Genomic DNA, 23,032 nt, shown 5'->3' with positions numbered 1-23,032 from the left:
AATTCAGTAATGTAACACATTCAGGGATTGCATTTAAACTTAAATTAGCAAAGGAAAATACTTTGTCTTGATCTTAGTATATGTGTGATGCTTTCTGTGAAGCACAATGAGGAGATTACTTTTAAAACAAATGTGTATAAATTTCGTGTTTGCAATTCAGTGAGTCTATTCAAAAAATTCGTATACCTGGCTTGACTTAACTATGATAATTTGCATAATTGAATAACAATATTCAAGTGACCTCTGAAACTGTGGGCATGAGGTGAGATGTGAAATGCGACACATATATAGATTTTTTTATATAAATAGTAACACAGCACCATAATGGCTTACTGCATAGCAAACTGTGCTTTTTAATAAATTATCCCCTTATACTCAGTTATAAATTGTACTTCATATTGACCATGGATTAAAATTTTGTTTTTGCTATTTCCAGGAAGTGTTTGTTCCTATTGGAGTGTTCAGTGTAGACTCACTGTTCCAGTTGGATCAGCTGATAAGGTCAGTCTTTTAAATTCTTTATAGAAAACTGTTTTGTTGTCTTTAAAAATGTGATGCTTAACAGTTTTTAGAAAAAAATGCTGTTGTGCTCTGTGTTATTACATTTGATTATGACTAAGATTTATACTGGCTGTTGTATTAGTGATACTGTCACGAACTAACATGGAGCCTTTCTACATGCCTAGCTACCAATCTGACTAAGGGATATATATTGATGTCTAAGAGTAAACGTAAATCAGAAATCTTGAATGATGATATTTATCAGATTGTGTATTTCAAGGCTGCTCTTTTCTTTTAAATGTCCAGTTTGAAGTCACTTCTTTTTCTACCTTATTTTTTTGAATAACAGCTACTGACAGACTTTCAGGTATAGAAGAACCTGGCTTTAATTGTTCAGTGAGTTCATTTCTGATATTTGATCAATAATAGTATTTTGTCTGGTTACTTATGGCTGGAAAGAAAATAGCTTAGATTTTTGTTTTGATCCTTATCCACTCAGCCGTTTAAATGATGCACATGTCATGTCAGACCAAATTTAATATATTTCACAAAATGTTGATTGTGTATTGTTAAGATCGTGCATGAATGGCAGTTCTTTCAGCAATGTCAATGATGCCTGTCTCTTCTAGATCTGTACACCACTGTCAGGAAAGGGAGAATATTGACAGAAGTGAGAAAGAAATGACCTTGTGTTCTGATTCGTTAGTATTTCTGGCTGACTAAGTAGTAAGTCATAGGAGACCCGGTACCTTTCTTGGCTGTTGTGGACTGGGACAAAAGAGAGACGACTTTAAAGACCTGCAGACTCGAACACTTGGAAAATATGAGGCAAATGGATGAAGGCTGTATTGGGTTCAAACACAAATATGTGATCTCGCATTTCCAATCTATATGTAGAGAATAATTAAAGAAAAATTAACTGTACAGATACTGATATCCATAAATCCTGGCAAGAGCTGGTACCATTTAATGTGATGGATAAGCTATTTTAGTTTTTACTATACCTGTCTTTTTTCTTAGTATATTTAAATGAGGTAATTGGGACCTGAACAACTGAAAGCGGCCAAAATTAAAACAATTATAATTTGTAATGTTTACCAGGCCATAATTTGATGAGTATGGATATAAGCATTGTGAGATTGGAGGAGATTACAGAGATGGAGGTATACGAGTTAGAAAGAAATTTGCGAACCAGATGAAAGCTTTAAAATATTACTTACCTGGATCCAGTGTAGGACAGTGGGCACAAAGGTGGTAGGGGTTGAGACTTGCCTCAAGTTAAGACAAGGGCAACAGAGTTTGGATGTCTAGTTTAAAGAGAGTAGAATTGACCCAATCCAAATGTCACATTACAGGTAACTCCAAACCACTTACTTGTGTTTTCAGAGCCTGCAATATCAACTAACTGGGTGGCATATCAAGACCTACAAATTTAAGCAGCTAACTATTTTACAGAATGATCAAGGGTGCAAACAGCTGTCTTCTGCCTTATAACAATATTTTAATAACTTCTCTGTTGTATTTGCCATAGTATCAACAGTTTAATTGGATACAGTAAAATCTTCTTGTCAAATTACAGCAACTTGTGTGTTAAATGGAACCTTGAGAAGCTGAGAAAGCCCCTACTCAAGCTGGTTTGCTTGCAAATGCACTTCAGGTTTTTTTTTTAAAAAACTAATACATTGAAATAGTAAATATATGAAATATATCTTTATTTATTCACCCTGTACTTAAGATATTGAAAAATGTTGGGAATTAGCTGTGGAAAAACCGTAACCTTTTTGTCCTTTTGTTAGTATGCTGTCTTGACATGGATGTGATACTGTCCAACATGTTGTCGCTGTAGTCAAAGATATTTTTTGGCTTTCTGTGCTGCAGTGTGAAATCCTAGAGTATCTTTATCAAATGTTGCTGTTTCAGATAGGCAAACACCAAGTGAGTGGGCAAGCATTTACTGGACTCTTTTTAAAGAACATACTGCATCTACTTCTGTAGGATAGGACTGGAGGTGAGAATTATTTTTGCTTGAGTTGGTTTGAACCAAGATAACTCAAAAAAAAGTTTAACTTTTTTTAAATCAACCTGGTCAGAGATATTAATACATACCTCTGGAGTAGGTGGAACTTGAACCTGGGTCCCTGGACCCAGGGAGAGGGACACTACCAATGCACCGCAAGAGTCCCTCTTGAACTATGATAATAGAGCTTTGTCACAGTATGCACCTGTTCTCAATATCTTCCTTTTTGAAGCAAATGCATGCTTGTTAAACCATTCCCAGGGTTTGCCTTGTACTTGAATAGCTGACAAAGTTATTGATGGAATCTCCCACTCCCGTGCCTACTTTTTTTACTTCATAAAGCAGTTTTTCACTGGCTGAATCAATTTGTCTTGTCTCTAATTGACAGCACTTTTGACTTCCTCATGGCTTTACCCATGTTTTCAGGGTTTGAACTCTTTTCACAAAGATACACAGGTTTGCCTTTGATTTCACACTCTAGTTTGTCCTAAAACATTCCAACTGGTTGCCGTGGTTCACATAACAAGCATTCGTGAGTAAGGCTGAAACGGCGTTACCAGTCCAGAACTCCAGCTTGTCACCGGCACTTTTTGATTGAATTTCCTATTGGATGGTGAATGGCTGACAAATTTACCATAACTGTAGATTTGGACAATGTTTCCAGTAATATTTTTTCCACTTTTGTGGTCTTCCGAGGTCAGTGTGTGGCCGTGGCTTCTGCAGTGTGTCAGCACATGGAACCTTTTGGTGACTGCGTGGCTCTGCAGTTGAGGTAATATTGATTTTGAGTTATCTTGAATTGATTCTTTGTAGCTTCACTTTATCCAAATCCAGCAGTCAAAAGTATATTTAAAATCAGTTTTAACTATTTTTGTATTTTTACTAACTGAGAAACCTGTTGTTTTATTTAAAATGGATTTTGGTAATCCTTATTATCTTGAACGTCAATGATGTGTATTTGGCAGTTAGACAGTAGGTGGTGCTACTGTTCTCATGTTGCTGTTTAATGCAACTTTTTTTTGTAGATATTTTTATTGAAATTTAACATTTTTGCAAATTTACAAAAATAAACAAAACTCTCAAATACAAACATTGATGTACAATTAAATCATATATACAATAGTCATAATTTAACAAAAGAGAAAGAAAGAAAACAAAAAAAGAAAAAAAAAGAAACGAAAAAAGAAAGAAAAAAAAAAACTCAACTTTCTACTAATCTAACCTATAACTAACCAGAGTGTATACCTAAGTCTCTTACATGCTCGGAATGTATAAACATCAAATATAATAAAACCCGTATTCGCGCAGGATTCCTCTCCCAAGGGGCCCCGGAGCAGCCCGGTCTGAAATCTTCACTAAATAAAAGCCCTTGTTAGGATAGCCGAAATATCTGCATTTATATAATTCAAAAAGGGCTGCCATATTTTATAAAATAATTCAGTCTTTCGGTGCACCATATTTGTGAGGAAGTCAAGGGGGATATATTCCATAATTAATCTGTGCCAATTTGAAAGTCCAGGGGGGCCCTCAGCCACCCAGTTCACCAAAATATTTTTCCTTGCACAGAAAGAGAGAATAGAAAATAGTCTCTTCCCATGCATATCCAGAGATGAGAGGTTCGAAAAGCCCAAAAGGGGAGATACAGGGTCCACCCTAATTTCCGTTCCTAAAATTTCTGTCAGGGTATTTGCCACTTTAGTCCAGTATCTGCGGATTTTCTGACAAGTCCACAGACAATGTACAAGAGTACCCACCTCTATTTTGCATTTGGGACACATTGGAGATGCTCCTGCCTTAAATTTTGCCAGTCGAGCCAGAGCTATATGGGCCCTATGAAGTATCTTTAGTTGGATAGCCTGAGTTCTGTTACAGATAGCAATTCTTCTAGCATTTTCCCAAATGTCATTCCACATATCCTCAGAGATTTCTAGCCCCAAGTCCTGCTCCCATGTTTTAAGCAGGTCATCCATATCTCCTGAGACTCCTTCATGTAGCAAATGGTATATAGTACTAACGGAGGATGCCCCCGCTGGTCGTAAGACATTACATTCTCTGTCTGATTTATAAAGACTATCTATTAATGTAGTCTTCCTCTGTATATAATCTTGAACTTGGAAGTATCGAAAGAGATCCCCATTAGGTATTCCGAATTTCAGACGCAGCTGCTCAAAGGACATCAGGATCCCATCTTTAAATAGGTCCCCTAAGCATGAGATGCCCCTGGATCTCCAGAGTTTAAAGGTGGCATCTGTAATCCCCGGTTGGAATCCCCATGCGCCTACTATTGGTGCATGGGGGGATGTTTTATTTGAGTTACCCTCATTTTGCCGCATTATATTCCAGGCCTTAATTGTGTTTAATATTATGGGATTTTTACAGTGGTCTGTAATGATTTTCCTCTTATCTGAAAATAAAAGGTTAATAAGTGGGTATTTTACTCGGGAGGCTTCGATATCCAGCCAAATTGATTGTGGATCAGATGAAACCCAATCAGCTATGTAACTTAGTAGGGAGCTTAACTGATATTTCCTAAAGTCTGGGAAGTCCAGTCCTCCCTTTGCCTGTGGAAGCTGTAGCTTCTTCAGCTTAATAAGGGGCCGTCTATGGTTCCAAATAAAGGAGCCTAATCAGCCATATAATTTACGTAGGGCTAGCCTTGGCAGCATCAGCGGGAGCATTCTCATAGGATATAAGAGACGGGGCAGAACATTCATTTTAATTAATGCTATTCTCCCTAGCCAGGAAATCGGAAGGTCTCTCCATCGCTGGAGGTCCTGCCTTATCCTTTCCATTAATTGTACAAAATTAGCCCTATACAGCTGATCAAATACTGGCGTGATAAAAATACCTAAATATAAGAAGCCCTCCAGGGACCAACGGAAGGGAAAAGGGGATCCGTCCATTAAGTGGGGTATCATAGCCAGACCACCCATTGGCATGGCTTCCGATTTTGAAAAATTAATTTTATAGCCTGAGAATGCACTAAATGTATTAATAACTTGAATTAGACGAGGCACTGACATTAAAGGATTACTGAGGAATAAGAGAATGTCATCTGCATAGAGGGTAATTTTGTGTTTACCTGTACCAATCCTCGGGGCCATTATATTAGGATCAGTCCGGATGGCTTCTGCTAATGGTTCGATTATCAGTGTAAACAACAATGGTGAGAGAGGACATCCTTGACGGCAGCCCCTACCCACACTGAAGCCATCCGATCTTAACCCATTAGTAATAACAGCTGCTTTGGGGTCATTATACAATGTTGAAACCCATTTGGTAAACACCTGTCCAACGCCAAACCTTTCCAATGTGTAAAATAAATATGACCATTCAACCCTATCAAATGCCTTTTCCGCATCCAATGAAATTACTACTCCTGGTATCTTTCCCTGATGACAGGCTTGGATCATATTCAAGACTCTTCTGATATTATTGGATGATCTGTGGCCCTTAATAAATCCCGTCTGGTCCTCCTTTATAATATATGGCAGTACCCTTTCTAGTCTTAGTGCTAACATTTTTGAGAGAATTTTAAAGTCTACATTTAGTAAGGATATTGGTCTGTAAGATGCACAATCTTCTGGGTCTTTTCCTTTTTTGAGGATAAGAGAAATTTTTGCTTCTTTCAGCGTGGGCGGGAGACAGACCTGACTATGCGCAAAATTATACATATCCATAAGTGGGTCAACCAATATTCCTGTAAATTCTTTATAGAATTCAGCTTGAAAACCATCCGGGCCCGGTGCTTTTCCGCTCTGAAGTTGCCTAATTGCCTCAAGTATTTCTTGGACTGTTAAAGGGGTATTTAGGGCCGACACCTGTTCCGGAGTCAGGCCCGGGAAGGTCAAATTTTTAAAAATGACTGCATCCTCCTAATCCTATCTTCACAATCCTGCGATCTATATAGTTCAGAATAAAATTCTTTAAAGGTCGCATTGATCTTTTTATGATCATGAGTCAGGGTACCTGTACTTTCCTTGATGGTCGGAATAGTTTGAGGGGCTTTCTTTTTCTTTGCAAGAAATGCTAAGTATCTACCCGGTTTGTCGCCATATTCATATAATCTTTGTTTCGCAAATAATATTTCCCTTTTAGCCGTTTGAGTAAGTGCGGTGTTTAAAGCTGTCCTAAGAGCTGTAATCCTCTGCAATTTTGTGATAGAAGGTCTATCAGCGTATGCTGTTTCGGCTGCTTTTAGGCGAGCTTCGAGCAGACGCTGTTGCTCTCTCTTCATTTTCCTCTGGGTCGCTGAATAGGAGATGATCAAACCTCGTGCATAAGCTTTGATGGTCTCCCACATCATTGACGGATTGCTAGCCGTACCATTATTAATTTCTAAAAAAGTTTTAAGTTCTTGGGAGAAGTACTTTAAAAATTTGCTATCTTTTATCAGGAAGGGGTCCATACGCCAATGCCGAGCGGATGTCCCATTGTTCTTTACCTTAGTTTCCATGTATACAGCGGCATGGTCAGAGATTGCTATAGTACCTATTTTACAGGTTGCTATAGAGTTTAGAAAAATCGATGGGGCAAAAAACATATCAATTCTTGTGTGACATTTATGTGGATTAGAGTAGAAAGAAAAATCTCTACCCTGTGGATGGAGACATCTCCATACATCTACCAATCCTAATTCTTTATTCAGATCCGCCAGTTGTCTAGATCTGGGAGATACTCCAGCGGCACTCTTGGGAATCCTGTCTATTTCCGGATCCATAATACAATTAAAGTCTCCCCCTATAATTGTATGACGGGCACCAAAGGCCATCAGTTTTGAAAAAGCTTCCGTTATGAATTTAAAGGGGTGTGCCGGGGGGCAGTATACATTTAAGATCCCATATTCCTCTCCATTTATGAGGGCTTTAATCAAAATATATCGTCCAGATTCGTCTTTTATCTGATTTAGAATTTTCAAAGGGAAGTTCTTCCGGACAAGGATAACGACTCCCCTGCTTTTTGAATTAAAAGAGGAAAAAAAGGCCTGATCAAATCCGCCCTGTCGTAATTTTAAGTGTTCTTTATCCGACAGGTGTGTCTCCTGTAGGAGAGCTATATCAACTCTCTCCTTCTTAAGATTTGATAATATTTTCTTCCTTTTAACTGGCGAATTACTCCCCCTGACATTCCAGGTGCACCACTTAACCGACTGTTCAGCCATAATCATCTGGACAGATCCGAGACCCCTCGGGAGGGGAAACCCTATCTAGAACATCCCGAGCATGGAGCATACAAGATTTACAAAAGTAAAGATTCTCTGATACACTCAAAACAATATAACAAAAAACTCTTTCTAAGTATAAAAAATATAAAACATTCCGAATTGGAGATTTTCTCCCTTGTTCCCAGGGAGCGTCACTTCCTCTTCCACAGTCCATCTTACCCTCTTCCAACCAGTGCCCCACCCTTGACCCAGGTGTTCCTCAATAAAATGAAGAGAATTCAAATATAATATAAAGCTAGAGTTAACAGTGAACACCCCACCCCCACCCACACCCACATCTAAATATATTTGGGAATATTAATACCATATATAACTATAAGATTACAATCTCAACACGTAATACTTAAATATAATACCACAAAATAACAGGGGAAAGAAAAACAACCCCGCTCCTAAAAACAGAAGTAAAATAGAATAAGGTAACCACCTCCCCCCATCAACATTAACCAAACGCCCCAACATATATATATATACATACACACATAGGGGGAAAGATAAGAAAAGATGAAGGGATGTAAACCAAAATAATGGGAAAGGCAGACCAGCGTCCACAATCTCTTACAGCTTATTTAAGAGAGTCCAAGAATTCCTTAGCCTTCTCCGGTGATCCGAAGTTATATATGGATCCTTCGTGGCTAAGGCGCAGCGTCGCTGGATATCGTAAGGAGTACTGGATATTTAAGTCCCTTAAACGCTTCTTCGCCTCATCGAATGCCTTCCTCTTTCGGACCAAAGCTGGGGAGAAGTCCTGGAACAGCATGATCCTGGATCCTTTGTGGGTCATAGCTTGGGGATCTTTTCCCAGATTTCTTGAGGCTTCCAGGAGCATCTGCCTCTCCCTATAGCTCTGCAGCTGGAACAGGACCGGGCGTGGGCGCTGGGTTGAGCCGGGCCCACGTACTGTGACCCGGTAGGCCCATTCTACCCTTACCTGGCCTGATCCAGCCTGCAGATTTAAAAGTTGTGGCAGCCAATGCTCTAAGAATGATGTCAGCTGGCCTCCCTCTTCCTGCTCGGGAAGGCCCAACAACCGAATATTTTTTCTACGACATCGATTTTCGAGGTCATCAATGTGGTTTTCTAGGTTCTGGACTCGATTCTCGAGAAAACGGATGTGGTCGGCTGTTGATTTTATCCCAGTCTCTGAGGCTGCGGCCTTCGACTCCACCTCTCTGACTCGGCACTCCAATTCCTGAATGTCTCTGCCCTGCTTCTGCAGCTCGGCTGATAGTGCTTCTCTGCTCTGCCGAGACTCATCGATAAAAGCATCAATCTTCGCCTCCCACCTGGCAAACATCTCCTCAAAGCTCATCTTCATTGGTAAATCTCCTGAAGTAGCTGAAGACACCTTTGTTGCAGCTGAAGAGGGAGAGGGTGGGGGAGGGGTCCCTGCTTTCTTAGAGCCGCCTGTTCCCTTCCCTTTACTCATTTTCCAGCTAGTATTAGACTATTTAAATGTACTAATAGGTAACTATTTAAGGTTAACAACTATTATAAATGGTTTAGTGAGTGTGGTGGGGGTGGATAGCCCACTTTTCCCAAGTTTTGGGTAGAGCACTGTGGACTCAGTCTTGCTGGGTCGCCGCCATCTTGGATCCCCCCCTAATGCAACTTTTTGATGTGACACCAATTTTGTAGGAATTTTTGAAAACCATTTCGGCACTTGAATGTCAAATGAAGGCTTGTTTGAGGATTTTGAAGTTGAACCTTGTTAACTATTGGCAAAAGTCTAGCTGCAGGCAATTCAGGGAAATTCTCAAATTAAAAATTTAGTAAAGTGATGAAAATCAATTAAAAAAAACAATGTGGTACTTGTTTTACTGTACTTTAATGCTACTAAAATAAGTGGCAGATTAATTTTGCTGTAAGACAATTTAATGGTATAGTCAGATCTTTTATTCCAGAGATATGGAGTCAGCTGTTACTAGGGGACACAGCTTTAAATTAAGGGGTGGTAGGTATAGGACAGATGTTAGGGGTAGATTCTTTACTCAGCGGGTTGTGAGTTCATGGAATGCCCTGCCAGTAGCAGTGGTGGACTCTCCCTCTTTATGGTAATTTAAGCGGGCATTGGATAAGCATATGGAGGTTATTGGGCTAGTGTGGGTTAGGTAGGCTTTGGTCGGCGCAACATCGAGGGCCGAATGGCCTGTACTGCGCTGTATTTTTCTATGTTCTATATGATTGATCAATTCACGTACCTGAACTCTGCATTATGCTCACTCTAAAACATCTGCTTCATGAAATGGGACTTAAAATTTATGTTTAATGAGGCATTACATTCTCAATAAATTCCTCCTCATTGCCTTAAACGTTTGTTTTGAGATCATGTCCCCTAACTTATTTCCTCTCCTCTCTTTTGCTCCTTGATTATTTAGTAATTTCAGAATGCTTTTAGTGTCTTCTACTTTTGAAGACCAATAGAAAGTATTTATAGAGTCTTACAGCACGGAAATATACCCTTCAGTTCAACTTGTCCAGGTAAACCAAGTTTCCCAAACTAAACTAGTCCCACTTGCTTGCATTTGGCCCATTTCCCTCTAAATCTTTCCTATATTTATTCAATTCCTCTGCTGTTTCCCAGTTTCTAAGGACCCTATATTTGTTTTTTTGGCTTTTGTTTTCCTTTTTAATATACTTGAAGAAGCTCTTGCTCTCCTCCTTCAAATTACTCACAAGTTCACACTCAAAGTTCATATCTCACCTCTTTTATTGGTCACATTTTGTTGATTTTTAACACTTTACGAATCCTCTGGTCTGCTACCACTCTTTGCTAAATTCCATATTTTTTTCTTTCAATTTGTTGGTATGCTTAACATCCCTGGTTAACCATGGTGGGTTTATCCCTTTCCTAGAATCCTACCTCCTCACTGGGATATCTCTTTGCTGTGAGTGTTGAGCTATTTTCACCAATGTTTTCATAATTATCATTGCTCCTCAACTGTCATTGATCCCTAATATCTTTTTCCAGTTCACTCCAGCTAGCTCTGCCCATATTTAAACTCAGCACAATTTTTTTCTGACCAACTTCATCCCCCTCAACTCAATGCTAAATTCTATTATGTTATGGTTACCTATTGCTCTTTACTCTGGTGTCATGTATTAACCTGTTGTATATCACTCGATCCAAAATAGCAAAATCACAGCTTGGATCCTCAACACATCATTCTAGGAAACTATCCCTTATACACTCTGACTTTTTCCTCATGGCTACCTCTGCCAATCTGCAAGATTAAAGTCACTCCTGATTGACGTACTGCCTTTAGTATCTCCTGATTTATTCTCTGTCCCTCCATTATAGCTACTGTTAGGGAGCCTATGAACTGCTCGAGCTAGTGTCATCTTCCCCTCTTTTTTATTTGCCTCCATCCATATGGATTCTAGATTAAATGTCCAGTGACATCACTAGCATACTGTCATAATTGGGAGTAATTTGGCAATAAATGACCTTATAATATTTGGTCAAAAATCTTGTTGAAAAGATGTTATGAGTTAGTGATCAAAAGCAGGAACCCTTGCTAATCTGTTCCTTCCATTTTCAGTTGACGCTTGTCTAGCTGTGACTTAGTAACACTAGGAAAACATTTGCTGTTTATAAAATATATGCTTTAAGTGGTTTGTCAGAATTTGAGTTTAACTTCACATCAGCTGTTTGAGAACTTGCTGCCCATGAAATTTGAGCTTTGTGTATTGTGATTTGAGCAATTTATTTTCACTTATGGGGATGTGAGGGTTGCTGACTGACCAGACCCAATTTAGCAGCAATGTCCTTTAGGAACTGACTAGCTCAATCAGTAGTGCTGCTGCCAAACCACTCTTGGTGATGGGTGTTGAAATTCCCCACCGAGAGTGCTGTGCTCCAGCAATCTTTTTTTCTAATGCTGGGACTGAATACATAGAACATAGAACAATACAGCACAGAACAGGCCCTTCGGCCCACGATGTTGTGCCGAACATTTGTTCTAGCTTAAGCACCTATCCAATTACCTATCCAATTGCCGCTTAAAGGTCACCAATGATTATGACTCTGCCACTCCCACAGGCAGTGCATTCCATGCCCCCACCACTCTCTGGGTAAAGAACCTACCCCTGACATCCCCCCATACCTTCCACCCTTCACCTTAAATTTATGTCCTCTTCTAACACTCTGTTGTACCCGGGGAAAAAGTCTTTGACTGTCTACTCTATCTATTCCCCATATCATCATATAAACCTCTATCAAGTCACCCCTCATCCTTCGTCGTTCCAATGAGAAAAGGCCTAGCACTCTCAACCCATCCTCATACGATCTATTCTCCATTCCAGGCAACATCCTGGTAAATCTCCTCTGCACCCTCTCCAAAGCTTCCACATCTTTCCTAAAATGAGAACTGCACACAGTACTCCAAATGTGGCCTTACCAAGATCCTGTACAGCTGCAACATCACCTCACGACTCTTGAATTCAATCCCTCTGCTAATGAACGCTAATACACCACAGGCCTTCTTACAAGCTCTATCCACCTGAGTGGCAACTTTCAAAGAGCTATGAACATAGACCCTAAAATCCCTCTGCTCCTCCACCTTACTAAGAACCCTACCGTTAACCCTGTATTCCGCATTCTGATTTGTCTTTCCAAAATGGACAACCTCACACTTGACAGGGTTGAACTCCATCTGCCACTCCTCAGCCCAGCTCTGCATCATATCTAAGTCCCTTTGCAGCCGACAACAGCCCTCCTCGCTATCCACAACTCCACCAATCTTCGTATCGTCTGCAAATTTACTGACCCACCCTTCGATTCCCTCTTCTAAGTCATTAATAAACATTACAAACAGCAGGGGACCCAGAACTGATCCCTGTGGAACTCCACTTGTAACTGGGCTTCAGGCTGAATATTTACCATCTACCACCACTCTCTGACTTCGACCGGTTAGCCAGTCCTCTATCCAACTGGCCAAATTTTCCACTATCCCATTCCTCCTGACTTTCCACATAAGCCTACCATGGGGAACCTTATCAATTGCCTTACTAAAATCCATGTACACTACATCCACTGCTGTACCCTCATCCACATGCTTGATCACCTCCTCAAAGAATTCAATAAGTCTTGTAAGGCAAGACCTACCCCTCTCAAATCCGTGCTGGCGGTCCCTAATCAAGCAGTGCCTTTCCAGATACTCATAAATCCTATCCCTCAGTACCCTTTCCATTACTTTGCCTACCACCGAAGTAAGACTAACTGGCCTGTAATTCCCTCCCTACACCATCCTTGCAGCCACGTGTTCAACTGCACTCTCTTCCTATTCCTTGCCTCACTGTCACGTGGCACCGGCAACAACCCAGAGATGACGACTCTGTCCGTCCTAGCTTTTGGCTTCCAGTCTAATTCCCTGAGCTCCTGAACGACCTTCCCACCCCCTTCCTACCTATGTCATTGGTGCCAATGTGCAACACGACTTCTGGCTGAACAGCCCCTCCCCCTTAAGGATTCTGAAGACGGTACGAGACGTCTCGGACCCTGGCACCCAGAGGCAACTAACCATCCAAGAGTCTCGTCCATGTCCACAGAACCGCCTGTCTGTCCCTCTAACTATAGAGTCTCCTATAACTAGCGTTCTCCTACTCTCCTCCTCTTCCCTTCTGAGCCTCAGAACCGGACCTCATGCCAGAGACCCGGTCACTGCAACTTACCCCTGCTAGGCCGTACCCACCAACAGTATCCAAAGCGGTATACTTATTGTTGAGGGGAACGACCACAGGGGATCCCTGCACTGCCTGCTTCCTCCCCTTCCCGCCTCTAACTGTTACCCAGCTACCTCTGTTCTCTGCGTAATTATGCCCCTGTAGCTTCTATCTATCACTCTCTGAGCCTCTCGAATAATCCTCAGTTCATCCAACTCTAGTTCCCTAACGCGGTCTGTGATGAGCTTGAGCTGGCCGCACTTCCTGCAGATGAAATCGGCAGGAGCATCGGTGGTCACCCCTACCTCAAACATCCTGCCTGCGCTGCCATAACTCTACCCTTAGTCTCCAAAACAAGAACACTAAGTAGCTTACTTGTTCAGCTGACTGAGTCCTTTTATTTTAGGTTAGAGGAGGAGGGAGGGTAGGAGTCTCGGGTTCTTTCTCCACTCAAACTTCTTACCTTCCCAGAAGCCTCTGTTGACGACTTCTGGGTTCCCGCTCCTAGTTGGAAAAAAAACCTAGACTGCGAAAAGAAAAACGTTAATTTAAGCTGGTCTCCGCTTACCTTCCGGCTCCCCTCTCTGTGCGCCTGCTGTATCATTCTTCATCTAATCTTCATTCTTCATCAATCATTCTTCATCTAATAGTTTACTGGCTTGGCGAATAAATCTTACAACCAAAACACAGAAGTGGTTAAAATAATAATAATTTTGGTCTCCAGCTCTCTCAATACTTTGCTTTTCTTTGCCAAGCCAGTAAACTATTAGATGAAGAATGATTGATTTTTTTTACCGAATGGGCTGTATTGTGGCCACTTAAATAGACAGATCAGGAACAATTCTAAGTGTTCTGCACTTCCAAGAATGCAGTACTTTGTTAATATAGGAACAGAAATAGGATATTCAACCCCTTCTAGCCTGCTTCATGATTCTAGATCATGGCTGATCACCTACTTCAACGCTACTATCCAACACTATTATCCAACACTCTTCCTATATCCTTGATGTAGTGAATAATGAGATATCTTCAGTCTCTCTTGAATTTACTTAATGATTGAGCTTGCACAGCTGTCTTGGGTAGACAATTCCAAAGATACTCCATTCTCTGCTGAAAGAAATCTCAAATGACATGTCTTTTATTCCAAGATTGTGTACCCCCAAGTCTAGACCCACAGCCAAGCTGAAGTATCCTTTATGAATTTTGTGAGTTTAGTATTGCTTTTCATTCGTCTGTATTCTCTAGACTTTAGACTCCGACTTCTTGATCTCTTCTATTGGTACACTCTATTTCAGGAATCAGTGTGGTCAACCTCTGCTGCGTTCTGTCTGTTGGCAAATATAGGTTTCCTTCGGCAAGGATGCCAGGCATCACATAATACTTAGTGCTGTCTCACTAGTGCTGCATACGATTGCAACAGGACTGCTTTTGTTCCTGTACTCGTCTTGCAATAAAAAATACTATTTTCCTTACAAATTGCTGTGCTGCATGCTAGCTTTTGGTGAGTTATGAACACAGAGATATGGATCCCTTTTGAACGTTACCATCTTCCAATCTCCAATTTAAGAAATAATCTACACTTGTTTCTACCAAAGTGGATAACCTCACATTTATCCATGTTATGTTGCATCTGCCTTGCTGTTCCTGAATCATGTAACCATGCCTAAAGAGGAGAAAGTGAGGACTGCAGATGCTGGAGATCAGAGCTGAAAATGTGTTGCTGGAAAAGCACAGCAGGTCAGGCAGCATCCAAAGAGCAGGAGAATCCTGAAGAAGGGCTCATGCCCGAAACATCGATTCTCCTGCTCTTTGGATGCTGCCTGACCTGCTGCGCTTTTCCAGCAACACATTTTCAGCTCGAACCATGTCTAAACCCATGATACTTCTTTGCATTTTCTGCGCAACTTATATTCTGGCTAAGTTCTGTAGCATTTGCAAACCCCATCATCCAAATAATTTTAGATTATGTACAGTAGGGGCCCAAGCACTGATTCTTTTGGTACCCCACTGGTTATAGCCTGTCATTCACCAAATGACTAATTTTTATTCTTACTCTTTGCGTTCTGTCTTTTGACCAATCCTCAATCCATACTATGTTGCACCCAATCGCATGCATTTTAATTTTGGTTACTAACCTCTGTAGCACTTTCTCAAAACCTTTCTGAAAATCCATACACCACATACTCTGACCTTCCCCCTCTTGAGATTCTTGAGGATATTATCAGGCATTTTTTTCTAAACCACATCCCTAGATTCTAATGTTTTCCCTGTTGCTGACATCAGGCTAACAGATTTGTAGCTCCCTGTTTTCTCTCACCCTCCTTTCTTCAACAATGCTAATGTTAAGAATTAATACTGAATTGCAATCTGACAAAAGTCTAATTACTTAAATTCAATACATGTAACATGCTAGTTCTCTAGTTTACAGATACATTTGCCACTTTATGGGTTATGTACCCTTTCTTATACTTTTTTGTCAGTGCTTGAGAAAGGGCGAAAAGTTTGACTTGTTGACTATTGTCTTTCTATGGATATTGTTTGAACCAGTGTGTGCTTCAAATTTTATATTCTATTTTCATTTTCATATGCATTATCTGCCTTGTTTCTATCAACTTTCTAAATTTTAGAGTACAGTTGTACATTATTTCATGCTGCTAATAATTCCTGAAAAATGTTTGTTAAACACATTTATTTTCCCATAAGAGAGTACTTGTAATGAGGGCAGGTTGTTTTTTTTTAAAATACTTTTTACATGTACTATTGTATTTTATAAAGCACACTTATGCTTACATTATAAGTAAATGTTCAATGAATGTTAAATATGTTTAAAATAATACACCAATAAAGCATAATTTTGCACAGACCACTCTGCAGTCATTGTTTTTACCTCGTTGATTTTAACCCTACTGCGAATCCTCTTACAAGGATGCCTACCTTGAAGAAGTTTTCCTCCTCTCTCTCCATGCTTCAGGCTCATTGCCTTTATTCCTGATAAAGGGCTTTTGCCCGAAATGTCGATTTCACTGCTCCTTGGATGCTGCCTGAACTGCTGTGCTCTTCCAGCACCACTAATCTAGACTCTGTCATACTACCAAATTCAGTAACATTTGAAATATTCTTGGTACATGCCCAGTGATGAGGTAACAATGATATTTTTGCTACATGTGCAGCAACTGGATAGAGCAAGAGTGGAGATCCTGGAGAGCAGTCATTTTTTTAATGTTACTTTTAAAACTGCTTTAATTTAAAAATGCTGTTAGAGCATGCTCTGCACGTTAAATTACATAATGGAATTTAATGCCCATTAGAGGGTGCTATTACATCATGTTGAAGAAGAAGAAAAATCAAAATGCATGTCCAAATCTGAAATTTGGAAATGCTCAGGTCTGGCAGCATTAGTTTTTCTACTGAAGGAAGGTTATTAATTCTGTTTCTTTCTCTACAGATGTTGTCTGACCTGCTCAATTTAGATTTTCAGTGTCTATGGTATTTTTGCTCTGGTGTGTTTTAAATCTGCTAGCCAGACCTAGCCGAACATAAGCAAGTGACCTTGCATACATCGTTGATTTTTGACTTAATTGCATATTTATTTGTAACTTAATGATAAATGTCAAGGTAACAAAGTATTTCAGTACCTTCTGCAAGTCTGTATGTTGACTTTTGACTTTGTGGGTTAATGTATGTCAACCAGACTTGCAGATGTAATGTGGGTTGGAAGTGGAGGTGGAAATCTGTAAGCAGCAATCCACTTTCTATCCCATTGCAGTTATTGTGCAAACTGCAAACTGAAAGAAGGTGCTAACATTGCCATGGCTGGGGAACCCCCCCCCCACCTCAATAAACTTGTTATCTAATATTATTAAAGAATCTGGCTACCATGTAGGGTTGGGTGAATTGCAGTGGTTTATGGTTACTTAAAATTTTTCCTGCCCAGGTCATAGTGTGGAAACTTCGGTCCAACTCATCCTTGCCAATCAGCCATCCCAATCTGACCTAGTCTCATTTTCTACCATTTGGCCCATGTCCTTTTAAACCCTTCATCTGTATATACCTATCCAGATGCCTTTTAAATGTTGAAATTGTACCCACCTCCACCACTTCCTGTGGCAGCTCATTCCATACTCGCACCACTCTCTGCATGAAAATATTAGCCCTCGGGTCCTTTTTAAATCTTCCCCCTCTCACCTTAGAACTATGCCCTCTAAGTTTGGAATTACCCCACCCTAGGAAATTGACTATGTACCTTATCCATGCCCCTTAGTTTATAAACCTCTATATGGTCACCCCTCAGCCTTCAGTGCTGAAGGGGAAAAAGCCCCAGCCAAATCAGCCTCTTCTATATCTCAAACTCTCCAGTCTCAGAAATGTACTTTGTAAATCTTCTGCATTGGGAATGCAATATGCATTAATCTACGTATATATTGTGAAGTTTTTTAAATTGGGTGCAACTTTAGTCTAAAGCTTTCTGAAACTGAAATAAACCAAGTGTAAAAGAATGTCAACCACAGTCAAATTTCAAACAAATTTTATCAAAGCTTTTGCAGTTTTGCAGTCTACCAGCATGCAAGTCTTCTGTACAAGTGCCCCATAAGTCAGAAGTCTGAGAATCAAGAGGATCTTGATGACAGATAAATGAGGGGGTGATGTGACCACTGCTGATTCAGTGTGCCCTTTCTCTCCCCCTCATATATGTATATCCTTGCACAATCTAACCTTTTTAACTTTGGTTTTGCTTGATTGTTGACATTTTACAGCAGTGAAGGTGGCTAGCAATGATGTTTCAAAACTGCCTTGTTCCAGCTTCTCCTGCACTAGAGAATTAATGTTTTGAATATACATAATTAATATTTGTGTAATATGAAGTAGCATTCTTCCCTTCTATTGAGCTTTTTGAAATTAATCTTTGAAATTTCTCTGCAGATAGCACCTTTTGGCTTTGAGTCAAGAGATTGTGAATTAAGACCCACTCTAACAATACGAGTGGAATTTTATTCAAGTAGTCACCATAGAGACTATATATGTAGTGCTCAGAGACCACTGTTAGAATAACCATCTTTTGGATTAATCGTAAAATTGTGTGCTATCTCATACAGATGTTACAGGTGCTATTTTGAAGAACAGCAGGGGGTTTATACTCATGTACTTGGGGGATGGGGTGGAATTGCAATGTTACCAAAACCATCATTCAGAATCACAGCTACTGTTCTAAGTACATGGTTTTGAATCCCACCATGGCAGAGAGTGAACTGGGGTCAAAATTGAGTGCAGAAAAGGAAATGGATTGCTTAAGGTCTGAAATGATGAGATGTTACAATTCTTCAATATGTATATTCTGTATCTTACCAGGGCTTTCAGTATCCATTTAGGCATAGATTTTTTTAAAGAATTGTCTGCTTGTATGTAACTGCACAGTGGAGTTCCTAGAAATAAACTTTTTTATATTTTCAATGTTTTTGTTTAAATCCTTTCTGTCCAGTAACAGCTTCAGATCTGTTTAAGTGTTTAACTTGCAAAAAATTACTGCGCTGGGAGAATGAGCAAAGGAAATTGAAGATATTGAAATGAGCACTAACTAGTGCTTGAACATAAATATTAAATTATGATAAGGAAGCAAGTTACATAAAATGTAAAATATTTCTTGCTTATTGTAGAAAAATCTTCCGCTCCAGTCGTGTTATTTCTGACCTGAGTACCAAATACTAGCAACACATACTATTCTGTCCACACTGAACTCAAGTTCATCTAATTTTGTTATAATTGAATATCTGCTGAATAAAAATCCTTTTGCATACTTGTGAGTTGGTGAAGAAATATTTTGAAACCCACATGATCCAGTACCAAATTTGAGCAACTTGTTTTTTCACTGTAATTAATAATTGAACTTTACAGCCAGATATGAGGCAAGTGAATATTTGAAGGAGTTTAATTTTAGTTGATAACTAAAATTTCAAACTTGCATTTTTAAGAAGATTAAAAACTGGAGTTGATTTGTTTGGAACAGGAAATGTGCATGATTGATTTTACACAAGTGTTGATAAGATTATGTGGGCTCACACAAGGTGGTTACTGACAGTCTGTTAGAAAAGGTTAGCACTCCCCTTTGAGGAAGGACAAAGTCCTAGTGGATTACAGCACACAAATGGTTAAGGCATTTCCATCTACTTAGTGGCATTAGTCCCAGATGAGGTGGCCAAATGGTTAAAGTGATGGATTACTAATCCATTGTACTCTGAATGCATGGGTTGAAAAACCAGCTGATCGCTAGACTATTAATCCAGAAGCTCAGTTTGTGTTCTTGGGGCCTGGCTTCAAATCCTGCCATAACCCATGAGCAGTAGCGCAACCTAAAACTAAACAGAAGAAACATTTCAACTGAATATTAAGAGTGGGTTCTACTGCCTCTCACCTTATCATTTAAGGCTCTGTTAGGAATGTGGTGGGGGGGGGGCGCGGTTGCTGTGATAATATATAACCTGGAACTACCAATGTGATGGTAATAGCAACATTTTTGATTTTATAATTTTATTCAGTCATTTGTAAAGTGCTTATATAGAGTCCTAGAGATGTACAGCAGGGAAACAGACCCTTCAGTCCAACTCATCCATGCTGACCAGATATCCTAACCTAATCTAGTCTCATTTGCCAGCATGGTGGCACAGGGGTTAGCACTGCTGCCTCACAGCGCCAGAGACCCAGGTTCAATTCCTGCCTCAGGCGACTGACTGTGTGGAGTTTGCACATTCTTCCCATGTCTGCGTGGGTTTCCTCCCACAGTCCAAAAATGTGCAGGTTAGGTGAGCTAAAATTGCTCGTAGTGTTAGGGGCAGGGGTGAATGCAGGAGGATGGGGCTGGGTAGGCTGCGCTTCGGTGGGTTGGTGTGAGCTTGTTGGGCTGACGGGCCTGTTTCCACACTGTAAGTAATCTAATCTAATACACTTGGCCCATATCCCTCGAAACCCTTCCTATTCATATATGCACCCAAATGCTTTTTAAATGTTGCAATTTTAACAGCCTCCACCACTTCCTCTGGCAGCTAACTCCATACGTGAAATGGTTGCCACATTGTTCCCTTTTACATCTTTTCCCCCCTCACCCTAAACCTATACCCTCTAATTCTGGACTCCCCCACCCCAGGGAAAGAACTTTGTCTATTTATCCTATCCATGCCCCTCATGATTTTATTAACCTTTGTAAGGTCACCCCCCAGCCTCCGATGCTCCAGGGAAAACAGCCTCAGCCTGTTCAGCCTTTCCCTATAGCTCAAATCCTCCAACCCTGGCAACATCCTTGCAAATCTTTTCGGAACTTTTTCAAGTTTCACGTCTCCTTCCTATTGGAAGGATGTTCAGAATTGCATGCAATATTCCAACAGTGGCCTAATCAATGTCCTGTACAGCGGCAATATGACCTCCCAACTCAGTGCTCTGACCAATAAAGGAAAGCTCACCAAACGCCACCTTCACTATCCTATCTCCCTGCGACTCCACTTTCAAGGGGCTATGAACCTGCACTCAAGTCTCTGTTCAGCAACACTCCCTAGGACTTTACCAAAGTTCTGCTAAGATTTGCTTTCCCAAAATGCAGCACCTCACATTTATCTAATTTAAACTCCATCTCCATCCTCAGCCCATTTGGCCCATCTGATCAAAATCCTGCTCTAATCTGAGGTAACCTCATTCATTGTCCAATACACTCCAATTTTGGTGTCACCTGCAAACTTACTAACTATACCTCTTATGTTCATATCCAAATTATTTATATAAATGATGAAAAGTGGTGGACCCAGCACCAATCATTGTGGCATTGCATTGGTCACAGGCCTCCAGTCTGAAAAACAACCCTCTACCACCACACTCTATCTTCTACTTTTGAGCCAGTTCTGTATCCAAATGGCTAGTTCTTTCTGTATTCCATGAGATCTAATCTTGCTAAGCAGACTCCCATGAGGAACCTTGTCGAACGCCTTACTGAAGTCCATGTAGATCACTTCAACCGCTCTGTTGTCATCAATCCTCTTTGTTACTTTTTCAATAAACTCAATCAAGTTTGTGAGACATGATTTCTCACGCACAGAGCCATGTTGATCATCCCTAATCAGTCCTTGCTTTTCCAAATACGTGTAAATCCTGTCCCTCAGGATTCCCTTTAACAACTTGCCCACCACAGATGTCAGGCTCACTAGTCTTTAGTTCCCTGGCTTGACTTTCCCATCTTTCTTAAATCATGGTACCATGTTACCCTATCTCCAGTCTTCTGGCACCTCACCTGTGACTTTTGATGATGCAAATATCTCAGCAAGGGGCCCAGCAATCACTTCCCTAGCTTCCCACACAGATCCAGGATATACCTGATCAGGTCCTGGGGATTTATCCAACGTTATGCGCTTCAAGACATCCAGCATTTCCTCCTCTGTAATATGGACGTTTTTCAAGATGTCACCATCTATTTCCCCACATTCTATATCTTCCATGTCCTTCTCCACAGTAAACACTGATACAAAATACTCATTTAGTATCTCCCCCATCTCCTGCGGCTCCACACAAAGACTGCTTTGCTGATCTTTGAGGGGCCCTATTTGCCCTAGTTACCTTTTTATCCTTAATGTCTTTGTAAAAACCCTTTGAATTCTCCTTAACCCTATTTGCCAAAGCTATCTCATATCCCCTTTTTGCCGTCCTGATTTCCCTCTTCGTATACTCCTATTGCCTTTATACTCTTCTAAGAATTCACTTGAACTCTTCTGACTGTACCTGACATATGCTTCCTCCTTTTTCTTAACCAAACCCTCAATTTCTCTAGTCATCAAGCATTCCATATATCTACCAGCCTTTCCTTTCACCCTAACAGGAATATACTGTCTCTGGACTCTCGTTATCTCATTTCTGAAGGCTTCCCATTTTGCAGCCATCCCTTTACCTGCAGACATCAGCACCCAATCAGCTTTTTAAAAATTCTTGCCAAATACCATAAAAATTAGCCTTCCTCCGATTTAGAACTTCAGCTGTTAGATCTGGTCCATCTCTTTCCATCACGATTTTAAAACTAATAGAATTATGGTAACTGGCCCCGAAGTGTTCCCCCACTGTCACCTCAGTGACCTGCCCTGCGTTATTTCCCAAGAGTAGGTCAAGTTCTTGCACCTTCTCTAGTATATACATCCATATACTGATTCAGAAAATCCTTTGGTACACACTTAACAAATCCCTCTCCCCTCACCGTGAGTGGCACAGTGGTTAGCACTACTGCCTCACAGCGCCAGAGACCTGGGTTCAATTCCCGCCTTAGGCATCTCTGTGTGGAGTTTGCACATTCTCCCTGTGTCTGCTGAGGTTTCCTCCGGGTGCTCCAGTTTCCTCCCATAGTCCAAAAATGTGCCGGTCAGGTGAATGGGTCAAGTTAAATTGCACGTCGTGTTAGATGAAGGAGTAAATGTAGGGGAATGTGAGTTGTGCTTCGGTGGGTTGGTGTGGACTTGTTGAGCTGAAGGGCCTGTTTCCACACAAAGTAATCTAATCTAATCTAAACCCTTAACACTATGGCAGGCCCAGTCTATGTTTGGAATTTAAAATCCCCTGCCATAACCACCCTGTTATTCTTACAAATAACTGAAATCTCCTTACAAATT

The 23,032-nt window shown here is 40.5% G+C and overlaps 1 protein-coding gene and 1 pseudogene across 1 annotated transcript in view; both read left to right on the top strand.

Annotated features, from left to right (window-relative positions):
• The window catches only part of gng7 (guanine nucleotide binding protein (G protein), gamma 7), a 173,539-nt gene that overhangs the window by 39,540 nt on the left and 110,967 nt on the right, over positions 1–23,032 (top strand). The window contains exon 2 of the mRNA XM_060846087.1: positions 437–501. The gene's annotated coding sequence lies outside the window, so the exon portion shown is untranslated. The remainder of the gene's footprint in view (positions 1–436; positions 502–23,032) is intronic.
• Positions 19,481–19,594, top strand: LOC132829262 (U6atac minor spliceosomal RNA; annotated as a pseudogene).

This window comes from Hemiscyllium ocellatum, chromosome 28, assembly GCF_020745735.1.
Source record: "Hemiscyllium ocellatum isolate sHemOce1 chromosome 28, sHemOce1.pat.X.cur, whole genome shotgun sequence".
NCBI lineage: Eukaryota > Metazoa > Chordata > Chondrichthyes > Orectolobiformes > Hemiscylliidae > Hemiscyllium > Hemiscyllium ocellatum.
The sequence above is the reverse complement of the archived record's forward strand: the minus strand, read 5'-3'. Positions and strand labels throughout refer to the sequence as shown.